The sequence below is a fragment of the Hemitrygon akajei genome, chromosome 19 (genome assembly GCF_048418815.1).
Source record: "Hemitrygon akajei chromosome 19, sHemAka1.3, whole genome shotgun sequence".
In the NCBI taxonomy this organism is placed as follows: domain Eukaryota; kingdom Metazoa; phylum Chordata; class Chondrichthyes; order Myliobatiformes; family Dasyatidae; genus Hemitrygon; species Hemitrygon akajei.
Window position 1 is genome coordinate 41,835,844 of NC_133142.1, and position 14,338 is coordinate 41,850,181.

The following is a 14,338-nucleotide window of genomic DNA, read 5'->3' on the forward strand; positions in this document are numbered from 1 at the left end:
TTGCAAAACTCATTTATGGGTTTTACAAGGCACTGTATAAACTGTTCTCACATCATGTTAAATTACTTTCTGGAAACTACCCATAGGAAACCTGCAGTGTTGTCATGGATATACCCAATTTTCCACAGACAGCTTCTCCCTCAATGCATGAAAAATTGCCACCATCCCCATCTGTGATCTTAGTGGTGGCTTAAAGTTTCTCACTTTGGAGTCATTATTAGATAAACATTCATGCACATTTAACTAAATCTGTGTCATTGTGCATTAATAACTCTGACATATCTCCTTTTTAGTTCCTATATATATTGTATAGAAAACTATTCCAAACATACACTACGTCAGAAATTCCCTTTCTTTGGGTTTGAGCTCACACTTATTCCAACTCATATGAGTTGAAATTCCAGATGAAAATTTCTCTTTACCACATGCTTGCTGAATTGCTGATTCTATACACAGTACCACTGCACTGCTGCAATCAGGAGACTTATAGCACTTTCACCACAGTCTTAATTTTTTTTGTTTCTAATTTCTACTCATAAATTCTCCATTCCTACACACCTTTCATGATAGTGCTCTCACCATTTATGTACTTTCCAAAATACTCCTCCTTCTCTACTGTTTTCCTTAACTTCCCAATATAAGCAGGGATTTTGCAAACGTGTCTGTGTTGCCTTTCCTGGTTTTATGTTTTCCTTTGTAGGGGATATTGAGGATATTAGTGTATAACTAAACTCTTCTAAACATAACTGTGGTAGTCTTGTTTGCAAGGAAAATTCTGATCCTTCACAGTAGATCAAATCATGGCAAACAGAATGAGAACAAAATTAAAATCTAAAAAAAGAACATGCAGCAAGCTGTCAGCTGCAGAGCATTGATAAAGGGTGCCCTTACAAATCCTCATAAGAATACTGTGAATTTCCTCAGGGATTCTCCCAAATAGCTCCCATAAATTCAGTTGAAGATTAGCAAAGTCCCCAAGACAACCTGTAAACAGCTTAGTAGAGGAAATTACAGCAGCCAATCAGGATATTGATGCAAGTTTTCCTGGGGAAAAATGTTGACACTGGTCACTAGCATTTAGAAGTGACCCACAGTCAGTATTCCAGCAAGTCTAATGCACCATTTAACATCTGTGAGTGATGGGTCTTGTTCAGTAGAAAAAAATACCGTTTAGAATAAATATGTACTCTTACCTATTATGAACCACACACCGTGTACTACCTTAAATATACTGACCAAGTTTCCAAATGATTCAACCTGAGATTATTAATTAGTGGTTCAGTAAATGCACGATATTCTTTCCCAAAGTAATTGCATCAAGCCACTCTGGACTTAAATATCTGTAAATTACAGCATAGTACTTAACCTGAGCACCATGAGACTTTGATATGAGAGGTAATTCAATAGAAAGTTCACAAATTATGTTAATAAGGAATAAAAATTAAAATCAGAATGCTGGGAGTTCTAGCTCCTGACAATTCCTGGAACAGCTATATCACTTTAAAGCAGCAGCTCAGGACATCATCAAATGTTTATAAAGAGAGCTGAAAAAGTGGCTGCTCCATTCAAACATGTTGAGAACTATCAAATTACACAATGCAAACTGAGAGTAGAACCAATATTGTATAAATGAAAACAGGAAAAGATATCCAAGTGACTGTAGGCATTTTGAAACAAACTCAGTCTTTTGCTAGGAAACTTTGCTCTTTTCAATAGCAACTTTTCAATTTTTCATGTTGGTAAACAAAATATGTAAAGTAAACAATCAACATGTTAAGCAGCACATCCTGAAACTGAAGGGTGGGATTAATCAAGAAAAGTGCAATGTCTTATTTGCATGTGAAGCTTTCAAAAAGTGACATGGTGAGAAACCACATGGTCTTTTCCTCCTCCTCATTACCATAAGTACAATAAATGTGATTTTATTATAATTTATGCAAAAAAACTCTACCAGATGAAAAGTTAGTTTCTCCAATTCCTCAATATCCATAAATAACACTCAAAATGCTGGCAGAACTCAGCAGGTCAGGCAGCATCTATGGAGAGGAATAGCGAGCCAACATTTTGGGCTGAAACCCTTCATCGGGACTAGAAAGAAAGGAGGCAGACTCCAGAATAAGTGATTCGGGGGGGGGGTGGGGGAGAGTAGTTACAAGCTGGCAGGGCTACAAGCCAGCTTCACGCTTCTTCCCTCTTCATTTCCAGTCCCAATGAAAGGCCTTGTCCCAAAACATAGGCTTTTTATTCCTCTCCATAGATACTGCCTGTCCTGCTTGAGTTCCTGCAGCACTTCCTGTGTGTTACTCTGGATTTCCAGCATCTACAGCGTCTCTTGAGTTTATATCCATAAATAACTAAAATTAATGTCAATTACACAGAATACTATGAGTATTGGAATATTGAAAGAAAGAAACATCTGAAGATACGGGGGAAAATATGGAGTCATCATCCAATCTGTGTTTGGTTTCTCTCACATAGAAGAAGCTGCATAGTGACCAGTAAATGTCAACTGTCAACTAGAAGTTCAAGTGCATCAGTGTTTGATTTGTAAGGATAGGCTGGGACATTGGTTCATGGCAAGGGCAGATGTTGCAGTTCTGTAGTTTATTGTGAAGATGCTTTGAGAAGGGAAGTGGCTAGTCAATATGGAAAAGTGACAGTTCCTCACAATGCTGAAGATGAGGGGAAGAAAAATTTCAGAATTCATTACCATGGGAAATGTTGCCTTTACATATTTACACATATTTTAATATTACATCAAAACTGTGATGAGTATATAAAAACAACTCACCTAGAAAACAGATATCTGAGAGGAAGGAAGCGCAGAGTCATTTGAAGAGGGTCGGCAGGTGGGCAGTAAGTCATTATTTTAAATTCTAAAGCATTCAACCAGCAGAGCCAGTGAAGCAGAGATAGAAAACCTGCTCTGGGGTGGAGAATGAAAGCAGAAAATTCATAAATTTGATGGAGTAATAAAGAAAAGGCACAAAATAATGGAATATTTGCGGAGAGGAAGAGACTAAAGGTAAAAGAAAGGTAGGTGAATGTTTAAACGGTAAGGCTCCGACATTCATGTTAGAGATAATAGTGTGGATGCTTATGCTGACTCTTATAATGTAATATTGAAATGCTGATGATAGTGGTTCAAGTCAGTGGAAAGCTGAAATACAGTGGATTCCAGGACGCATCAGGACGAATACATTTTGGCCCTATTAAGCGGCTGCCTCAATTAACCGAAGTTTCTTGGAAACAGTTAAAAAAGGTATAAAAAGACAATCTTCTGTTTTGCTGAGAGACAAATTATGAAAAGCAGAACAAATTATAACACTATCAATGCTGCTACAGTACTAAAAATCTGTGTACTAGTTCCTTATAGTTATCAACAGAGGAATTATCCAGAGTACTGCCCTGGTCTTTCGATTGACTGCAACTGGAACAAGATCAGTGAAAGTAGATAATGGACTGCTTTCATACAATCCCTGTGACAAATACATCCTCTGAAGTTTAATTTTCATTGTCACATTCAAGATATTTGTTGATACCTTCAAATTCTTCGTTGTTTCCAACTTGCTGAAGTAGGGAAATCATTTCATTTTCACTCCCAGCCGTCTCTAGCATCTGAAGCCTCAATGCTTGGCAACGCAGTGAACAAAACAGTTCTGAATTGTCTTACTGCTTATCTCTCACCAACTATCAGTGACAGAAATTACTGCTTTTTGAACACACACGCAAATGGTGCTGTTTCAAAACTGTTCACTCCAAGCATGGTTTAGTGTCTAACGGCCACGCAAGAGCATGCAATGGACGCTAGTTAGAAACGATTCGACAGCTGGCTCCTGTCCCAATTATGCGGCCTACTGTCCCAAATAAAGGGACATTTGTGAAGTGCAAGCAAACAACCAGGTGATCTGATTAACCAATGGCCCAATTAACCGGCATCCGCTGCATCATCAAGAGGGCATGCCTGGTGCACGAAGAATGGATGTTCCTGTGGTTATCGCAACTCCGATCATATAAAAACGTGAAATTTAACTTCCAGTCTACAGATGATGGAAATGTTTAATAAAGACTGTTAACAACGGAAATACAACAAACCAAATAATATGTTTAAAGTGGAAAGACATATTATATTTCCATCCATGTCGCTTCATTGGCACTCACATCGATTCCAGCATCAACAGTCTCTTTGCAGATGGTGACAACTCTTCTGCATTCATAGATTTTAACTAAGAATCTATGATCCTCTTTTATTTGGAATATTCAATTATTTTCAAAGCTTCGATCTGAGTTGACAACATGCATCAAGATGTGGGTAACAAAACCATTTCCGTTTGTTAACAACTGCAGCATGTACCCCGGCCACGCTCACCCCGGCTCCTTCGGTATCATTTTTTGCTGTCAGTTTTATATATTGAGCGTTTGAAGATTCATTCTGATTGAAGTTAAATGTGTCAACCATTAATTACTTCAAATTATGAATTTTAATTTTTTTTGCCATTTCGGATAATAAAAAACTAATCTGAGAAATTCACATCCATGTAAAAAGTAAACCAGGAAGAGTTAAATGCTGGGTTGCTAAGCAACGAGCTGCCCGCTTGCAGTTCTGCACAAATCAGATCGAGCCTTTCAACATGCTCCTGTGCACTCTTGATTTTCTTCCAACTTTTCCCCCTAAGCACACTACCAGCATCGCCAAGGCTCCCAGCCCACGCCGGTACCTGCAGGCATTCTCGGCGCTGTCACGAAGCCCAGGTGGCATCTACTCTCAAACTCCAGGGATTTATTCCAACAGCGCGAAATAACGCCGGGTTATATATTTAAACTTCAAAGCCACAGCTTCTTCAGCAGACCCAAAGTCTTGCAAAAATAATCTATTTTACTAAACAGTATTTCAGATCACGTGCGAATCCGTGCAAAGGCTTACTTCTCCGGCGTGAATTGCGCTGCCACCCTGCATCTTCGGTTTGATTGTTTTATTCAAGACACAATGAGCAGAGCCTGCCTCTCTCGGAGGTATCTGTCACTGGTGGCTGACGCAGGCCACAGCAGCCCCGCCACCCGTCACGTCCCTCAGCAGCCCTTGCCAGCCGCGACACCAACCCCACCCCCCCCCCCCAACCCCACCAGCAGCCCCATACCCGCTGTACCCCTCGGCAGCACCCGCCACCCTCTGCACTCCTCAGCAGTCCCAACCACCCGCTGCACCCCTCGGCACACTCCACCACCCGCTGCACCTTTCAGCAGCGCCCGCCACCCGCTGCACCTTTCAGCAGCGCCCGCCACCCGTTGCACCCTTCAGCACGAAAGGGAACATGCAAAGTTTCCCATCTGACGGGATCCAATCCCTGGCACTGCCTCCGCTCCATCAGGAGAGTGATTCGCCTTCCTCATCCCCAACACATTGGGGGGCTTCTGGACGTGACCACCTGCTCTAATGAATCTCAGCTGACAATACAGGTCAATCAAACCCGTTCCCAGAGCAAGTGAAAAAATGGGCACGCCTCTTGTGTTTCTTTTAATCAAAAATCCTACCTTCGATAGAGTCCATCCAGGCGCACACACCCACTAAATACCACGGACAAAGCTCACTCGCAACACAGGGTATGTTCCTCCTCCGACAATCTGTTAAGAAAACAAACATATAAATAAATAAATACACTGGGAGAAGTGCCACAAGGGGCCAGGAGGAATATGATCTGAATAGCTTCAGTTGCTGCCAGCCGGCCAAAGACTGGTGTGTTTCTCCGGGTTGGACAAAGAGGGGCGACCTCACCGTGACTCGCATGGCTGGCCACTGCCAGCGGTTTGGAGGAATCCATGACAACGTGCCAAATAAAGAATTAGGGCAAGAATCCCGAAGAAATGCTTCAGGAGCGTCTCAACGAACGCGTGGTGGAGATTTTACGCAATGTACCGGGTGAAAGAAAGAACCCCGAACAACTGCGACCGGGGATCAAAACCAAATGGAACGATCGCATTTAAATGCCCCCCGCACACAGTGCTCCCAAAATGTGCCTTTGGACTGTTTTTATCTTACAAACCAGCTTTGCTTTACAGTGCCTCTTTAAAACAGTCCAACAAAAGCAAACGCTGAGCTTCCAGTTCTTCTTCCATATCTGTTCAATCCCCCATGGATCCGGATTTAATTATTTCACTCCTAGCAGCCACTTACAACTAATAAATCTTCATAGTTTAACAATGTTCGCAAAACAGAATAGGGCTTTTATTTTGGTAGTCACTGCCGTAAATATCTCCTCGGAGAATGCAAAGAAATCACTGCACGTTCGGATATTACTAAAACTGAACAATTATAATATTTTAAGAAAGAATGCCTTGCTTCGTTTTGCATTTATCAGGTAAAATAACTGTTCGTTCCCGTTTTACGAAATTTCAAGTCTACAAAGGCTGTTCACAGCAAGCATTTTTAAAGTATATCCAGTTATTTTTTTCCACCAACCTGTGAGCCAGTTCAGCGCAGACACCCATCCTCACACCGTCAAATTCCGCTCTGTGCACCAAAGGCGGGTTACGTCATCGAGGTGTCAGTCAGGGATAGGCATCGCTCGGGCGGCAGGCGCGACAACCCGTTCGGGGGCTGAGCAGAGGGAGAGACACTTCTCCGCCTAACACATCCGAAAAGTGAACGCTACCCCATTGATAGACTCTACCCTCCCTGCCTAACACACACACCATAGAGAGAAATCACACCTCGCTATCCAACACACCCCATTGATAGACACCACCCCTATTCACCTACCTCACCACATAGATATAAACCGAACCTCTCCATCCAGCACCCCATAAGCACCACGCCCTTCCCACCCAACACTCCACAGAAATAAACCAACCCTCCCCATCCAGAGCACTGCATAGATAGAAAACATCCCTATTCTTCCTACATGCCTCATAGACACCACTCCTTCCTATCCAACACAGCCCCAGAGACAGTTAGCACACCCTATACACTCAACATACCCCTTCAGATTCAACATACCCACACAGATGGATCTCACTTCTCCCCATCCATCCCCAGAGCTAGAAACTATCCCTACCTATTCAACAATCCTAGCGACAGAAAACAACCCTCCTCATTCAAAATACTCCCACAGGCATTAACATCCTCCCATCCAACACACACTATTGGTGGAGCCACCCTCTACCTAGAGAAATAATCCCCTCTTGCTCAAGGCATCCTATTGAAAGAAACCAATCCCTCCCTACCCAACGCTTCTCTCTAGACAGAAACTAAGCCCCCTTCCATCACATCCTTGTGCATCAAAACCAGAACTCTCCTCTACCCAAAACACCCCAAGAAATAGAATCCAGACCCCAAGCAACAAACACCGTAAGAAAGAAACCATCCAGCTCCCACCCAAAATCTCCCCATAGATGGAAACCACCACCCAACCAACCCAATCCTTAAATGGAATGACCACGCATGCAGCTTCACATGGACACAAGCAAGCAAGACCATCCCAGCAAGCATACAGAGAAGCTTCAACAAGCACCAATGCATCAACCGAAACTACTCTCATAAGAGGGATCACTCCTCAAAATGAGGCCTCATATAGATGACGCTCCCTCCTTATACTATCCCACAGACGTAACCCCAACACACTTCCTTACAGAGGAACCCCTCCTCTAACATCCTCAGGCAGTGGCCTATTGAGAGATACCCAACACCCTTGGACAGACAGACACACGTTGAACTCACACTTCACACCAAAACATAGACCCCCACAAGTCACATCAATGCAGACCCTTCAACCATGCACATACAAGATGGACACATACAGATTATGCACAGATAGACCCCTCTGATACTCACACATACAGATCCCCCATAATGTGTTGTCACACAGACAATGCCAGCACATAGAGACACTCCCAACACAATGTCACATAGATAGAAGCCCCCAGTCCACACCCTCACTTCCACACACAAACTGGTGCACTCATGCACACTAAAACGGAGATCCTCTTTCCAACATACTTCATTAAAATGAGAGAGTACACTGACACACCCCCTCATACACAAGTTCAACCCTAACATAGAGATCACTCCCACTTACAAAAACAAGTGCAGGTAGTGGCTTTCCCCAAAACACGAAGACTCCACCTGTCTAACAAGCACACAAGTCCTCAGTACACATCCTTGTATATTCCCTCTGCACACACAAATGTAGACATCATCTCCTGCTGGTAAGAGCGCATTCACAAACAGGAATCCCCAGCATATGCAGAGAACCTCTACAATAACACAACATTCAATCTACATTGACTGATATGCACAAACATACACGTATACGTACTTTCTCTCTCTCTCTCTCTCTCTCACACACACACACACACACACACACACACACACACACACACACACACACACACACACACACACACACACACACACACACACACACACACACACACACACACACACACACACACACATCCCCCCCCCCCCCAGCATCCCACCATTCTGACACTCAAATACACAAAACACACACACATATCCTGTTTGTAAGGGGATTGTAGTTTATAAGTTTATATATCAACAAAAACAGGGTGGCATGGTAGCACAGCAGCTATCCCAATGCTACTACAGCACCAGAAATCCAGATTCATTTTCCATCATGTCCAAAAGGAGTTTGCATGTTCTCACCATGACCACGTGGGTTTCCTCCCACATTCCAAAGATGTATAGGTTAGTAGGTCAGATGGTTGTAATTGGGTAGCATGGGTTTGTTGGCCAGAATGTCCCGTTTTCATCCTGGATCTCTAAAAAGGAAATACAGATAGTTTCTCAATAATCTGAGAGTTGCTGAATCTAATTTCCCCACAGTAAAATAAAAGCTATTAAATTTTTATTTTATTGTATATCTCCAGCTGGTGAGATTAATCATTCTGAAATGGTCTCATATCTGCAAATGGATGGCAACACATTTCACTTATATGTCCCTTGCTGTAGTTGATATATCTTCTTTCTCTCCCATACTTCCTCCATCATTCCAGTTCCTGTTCATCTTCACCTGCATTTCCAGATCACTGAACTCTATCAGTCGTTATTATATTTCCACTTAGTTTTACTGATCACCCCATGCCATACTCCGACCTTCAGTGCACACAGACTCAGCACAATGAATATCGAACACAGAAACAAGCCTTCAGCCCAGTTGGTGCTCGCCAGCCAAGATGCCCATATAAGCTAGTCCATATCTTTCCAAATATGTTTTACATCTTTTTTGCATATACACTTTTTGGTATTCAGAAATATTTTTCAGATCATCAAAAGCTGTGTTTTGGTGGCTCTTGGATGTTCAACAAAACTCACTTCTTATCTTCAGTTTTCAGTTAATCTCACCTAATCTTCTCCTCTTCACTGCTAGCATTCTTTACTTAATGAATCTCAAGTTGTGCTCTCAAAATGCTATTGATAAAGTTCCTTCCAAGAAGTTAATTATCCCTCCTCTGCAAGTACTTCATCCAATTAAGGCTAAAACCAGAATCATATCTCAATCCAATGTAGTTATTGGGAAACAAGATGAGGATACCATTTTCTGATGGTCTTGGCCCTCTCTGTGGGCTAAATTATCAGAATTTACCAACTGCATGATAGGAAGTTCTGATCACAGCATGTCTGGCTCTGAGGCGGACTAAATGTTCTATAGTCAAGAGAGTCCAATAGCAGGTCAAAGGCTGCATCTTGATATGGGGGGGGGGGGGGGTGGTTGGTATCAGGTCTCCAGCTTGGTAAGGATTTTGTCCAAAGCCCCAAGGAAACATAGTGCTCCTCTATCACCTGCCGCAGGCTCCAGTCAGCTACCCAGCAGGTGGCTGAAACCTGCAACTTAAACTGCACTCCACTCTGTCTCGGGCCCAAGAGGAGGGCTTGCTCTACAGCCTGCTTGGCGGTTTCAAAGCCCACCTATCCCTTGGGATCCCATTGGAAGGTGATCTTTCTCCAGGAGGCCAAGTACATGGGGAGCAGCATTATCATCAGATGGGGGATGTACACACACCATTACCCCAGGAACCCCACAAAGCACCTCAGCACCCAAGATCTTGCATTTTATCCAGTCTGGTATCTCCTACTGCCCAGAATGCCATTGTATGCCCAGGGAAATTATGTTTTAGCTGGGGCCCTGTATCATATCTGGGTTGATGGACCATCCCCCTTCCTGCAGAGAGGCGACAGCCTTATCCAAGGTCTACCTCACTGTCTCCTGCGAATGCTTGTGTAGCAGCACTTTGACCATGTAGAAGGATACAGCAAAGGTGGGGTTCAACATGTGCAATTATGCTGTGGCACAAGGTGGGACTGTGGAAGGCAGCAAAAGGTGTCTTCAGGTGTACTGTCCATTCTCCCAGGTAAAAGTGAACTAGTCCTGTGACTCCAAACTCAGTGGCATAGAGAAGAAGGTGTTGGCCAGGTCTGCTACCACGTACTAATGCTTCTCCTCCCTACACGCTATGTTGTCAATAAGGATCATGACATCCAGGACAGCCACTATGAAGAGTAGTGCATACTTACATATTTGACTATCTATAGTTGATGGTCATGTGCCACGTGCCACCCCATTTCCACTCTGGCCGCACCAGGCTATAGTAGAGAGAGGTTGCAGGGTGGATGACCCTGTCCTCCCCCCCATCACAACAACACCTCAACAGTTGCCCCAAATTTGTGCTGTCTGGGATCCTAGTACACCTTATTGGTGGGGGGGGGGTGAAATCAACAAAGGCTCCACTTAGACAATCACATCGTATCTTTGCCCATGTCACCCCAAAGGTAAAACTCACTTTATGACTATGAGGCTGAGCACAGCTGAGGGTTCAAAGGTTCATGTTATTGTCAAAGTATGAATTTACAATGAAATTCTGATATTCATCTTCCCCAGATAGCCATGGAATACAGAAAAACAACATGGGCGCTGTTGAAAGAAAATACATCAAACCCCTCCCCACACAAAAATGAAAATGACACCAAACTCTCAAACCCTCCCTCATACAAAAGCTAACGGATCACCCACATGGAAAACAGCAGCTAGAACACCAAACATCAAACCCCAAACCCCTCCCGCACAAAAAACCCACCAACAATAACTGATTCTGGAAGACTGGACAATTGCAAATGTCATTCCTTTCTTCAGGAAGGGAGAGAGGCAGAAGAAAGGAAACAATAGGCCATTTAATCTGACCTCAGTGGTTGGGAAGCTATTGAAGTTGATTATTAAGGATGAGTTCTCAGGGTACTTGGAGGCATATGATAAAAATAGGCTATAGTCAGTATGGGTTCCTCAAGGGAAAATCTGTTGGAATTCTTTGAAGAAATAACAAGCAGGATAGACAAAGGAATTGTTTACTTGGAATTTCAGGATGCCTTTGACAAGATGCCACACATGAGACTGCTTAACAAGCTGTGAGTCCATGGTATTATAAGAAAGATTCTAGCATTGATAAATCAGTGGCTCATTGGCAGGAGGCAAAGAATGGGAATAAAGGGAGTCTTTTCAGCTGGCTGCCGGTGACTAGTGGTGTTCTACAGGGGTCTGTGTTGGGAGCACTTCTTATTACATTACATGTCAAAGATTTGGATGATGGAATTGATCGCTTTCTACGCGACTCCCTTGTCCACTCATCCCCCCCCATCCCTTCCCAGCAATCCCCCTCCTGGCACTTACCCTTGTAAACGGAACAAGTGCTACACCTGCCCTTACACTTCCTCCCTCACCACCATTCAGAGCCCCAGACAGTCATTCCAGGTGAGGCGACACTTCATCTATGAGTCGGCTGGTGTGGTATACTGCATCCGGTGCTCCCGGTGTGGCCTTTTTTATATTGGTGAGACCCGACGCAGACTGGGAGACCGTTTCGCTGAACACCTACGCTCGATCTGCCAGAAAAAGCAGGATCTCCCAGTGGCCACACATTTTAATTCCACATCCCATTCCCATTCTGATATGTCTATCCATGGCCTCCTCTATTGTCAAAATGAATCCAAACTCAGGTTGGAGGAACAACACCTTATATACCAGCTGGGTAGCCTCCAACCTGATGGCATGAACATTGACTTCTCTAACTTCCGTTAAAGCCCCTCCTCCCCTTCTTACCCCATCCCTGACATATTTAGTTGTTTGCCTGTTCTCCATCTCCCTCTGGTGTTCCCCCCCCCCCCACTTTCTTTCTCCTGAGGCCTCCCGTCCCATGATCCTTTCCCTTCTCCAGCTCTGTATCACTGTCGCCATTCACCTTTCCAGCTCTTAGCTTCATCCCACCCCCTCCGGTCTTCTCCTATCATTTCGCATTTCCCCCTTCCCCCACTACTTTCAAATCTCTTACTATCTTTCCTTTTGGTTAGTCCTGACGAAGGGTCTCGGCTGGAAACATTGACAGCGCTTCTCCCTATAGATGCTGCCTGGCCTGCTGTGTTCCACCAGCATTTTGTGTGTGTTGTATGAATTTCCAGCATCTGCAGATTTCCTCGGGTGGGCTAACCTGCACCTAGATCCTATGGTTTTATAGTCTAACAACATCAAATATCAACCTCCCCCTCACAAAAATAAGTGACAATAATATCAAACCCCCAATCCCTGCCCTCACAGAAAAGGACAGCAACGATTGCATCAAAACCCCCGACCCCCTCTCTCATACACAAAAACTAACAAATCGCCCTCATCAGCTCTCAAACCCCCAACCTCTCCATCTCACAAAAACTATCATATCACCCACCCAGAACACTAACCCGCCAATCAGAAGCAAGAAAGAAAACACAGAAACTAAAGGAGAGCAGTGCAAAAAACACATGAATCTTAGAATTTTGAAAACATCCTCCAGTCAGAATCAAATGCCAATGCCATATTTAAGTTTGCTGATGACACTACTGTCGCTGGAATATCACTAGATTGAAATTCTGGCTGTACGGTGCCACAATACAAACCTCTCATTCAATGTCAGCAAGACCAAGGAGCTGATTATTAACTTCAGGAGGAGGAAACTGGAAGTCCATGAGTCAGTCGCATCAATGATCAGAGGTGGAGAGGGTCATCAACTTTAAATTCTTCCATGTCATTATTTCAAAGGATCTGTCCTGGGTCCTGCACTTAAGTGCCATTATGAAGAAAGCACAGCAACACCTCTATCACTCTAGAAGTTTGTGGTGATCCCACATGACATCTAAAACTCTGACAAACTTCTATAGGTGTGCAGTGGAGAGAATATAGACTGGTTGCATCATGGCTTGGTGTGGAAACACCAGTGCCCTTGAATAGAAAATCCTACAAAAAGTATTGAATACAGCCTAGTCCATCACTGGTAAAGCCTACCGCTCCATTGAGCACATCTACACAGAGCACTGTCGCAGGAAAGCAGCATCCACGATCAAGGACCACCTTCCCCTGCCCCTCCACCAGGCCATTTTCTCTTCTCACTACTGCCATCAGCAAGAAGGTACAGGAGCCTCAGGACCTACACCACCAGTTCAGGAACAGTTTTTACTACTCACCTATCAGGCTCTTGAACCAGAGAAGATAACTTCACTCAACTCCACTTGCCCCATCAATGAATTGTTCTGATGGACTCACTTTCAAGGACTCTTCATCTCATGTTCTCAATATTTATTGCTTTTTTCTCTTTTTGGTATTTACACAGTTCACTGTCTTTTTCCATTGGTTCTTTGTCCATCCTGTTGGGTGCAGTTTTTCATTAATTCTATTGTGTTTCTTGGATTTACTGTATATGCTTGCAAGAAAACTGAATCTGAGAATTTAGATGGTGTCACGTACCCCGTGACCGGGTTACCGAACCAGCAGAAATGGAGTACATGTTGGAGTCTGGTATTACTGTAACTAATAGTGTTTATTAGTAAACTAAGTAATACAGTACTATAAAAATGCGAATATATATATAAAACAGGTTAGCAATGACATATACAGAAGTGTGGAGATAGGAATCAAAACCAAACACTTTCAAAGTCTGAGGGTAAATGGATAGTCTTACGATGGTGAAGAGTTCAATTCAGTTTAGGTCAAGGTAGTTCTGGTGTAACGTTGGAGAGAGAGAGAGAGAGAGAGAGAGAGAGAGAGCGAGCGAGAGGTGCTGCCCTTGCCGTCGATCTTCCCGTTGTCTTCCTGTTGCAGTCACCGACTGTGACCATACCAGGCACAACTGTTCTTCAGTGGTAGGCCTGTCACCCAGGCAATGGTAGACACACAAACAAGCCCCCACCGGTCACACCTTCACACACTGTGAGCCTCTGATCGATTCCCCGAATCGATCCTCCAAACCCCCACCTTCACGTGGGTGCACAACGCTCTTTCAGTGACCTGTGGTGTGTCTGTTTGTG

At 43.7% G+C, this 14,338-nt stretch overlaps 1 protein-coding gene across 9 annotated transcripts in view; it reads right to left on the reverse strand.

Moving 5' to 3' along the window:
* The window catches only part of chl1b (cell adhesion molecule L1-like b), a 920,799-nt gene extending 914,120 nt beyond the window's left edge, over nt 1-6,679 (reverse strand). For 4 of the 9 annotated variants that reach the window (XM_073072428.1, XM_073072431.1, XM_073072420.1 and 1 more), the window contains exons 1-2: nt 6,458-6,678; nt 5,533-5,622 (exon numbers count right to left, since the gene is read on the reverse strand). The gene's annotated coding sequence lies outside the window, so the exon portion shown is untranslated. Of the gene's footprint in view, nt 1-5,532; nt 5,623-5,773; nt 5,793-6,041; nt 6,059-6,457 lie in introns of those variants that run through there. The other 5 variants (XM_073072426.1, XM_073072427.1, XM_073072429.1 and 2 more) reach the window with 3 other exon arrangements.
* Nucleotides 6,680-14,338: the final 7,659 nt, after the last annotated feature.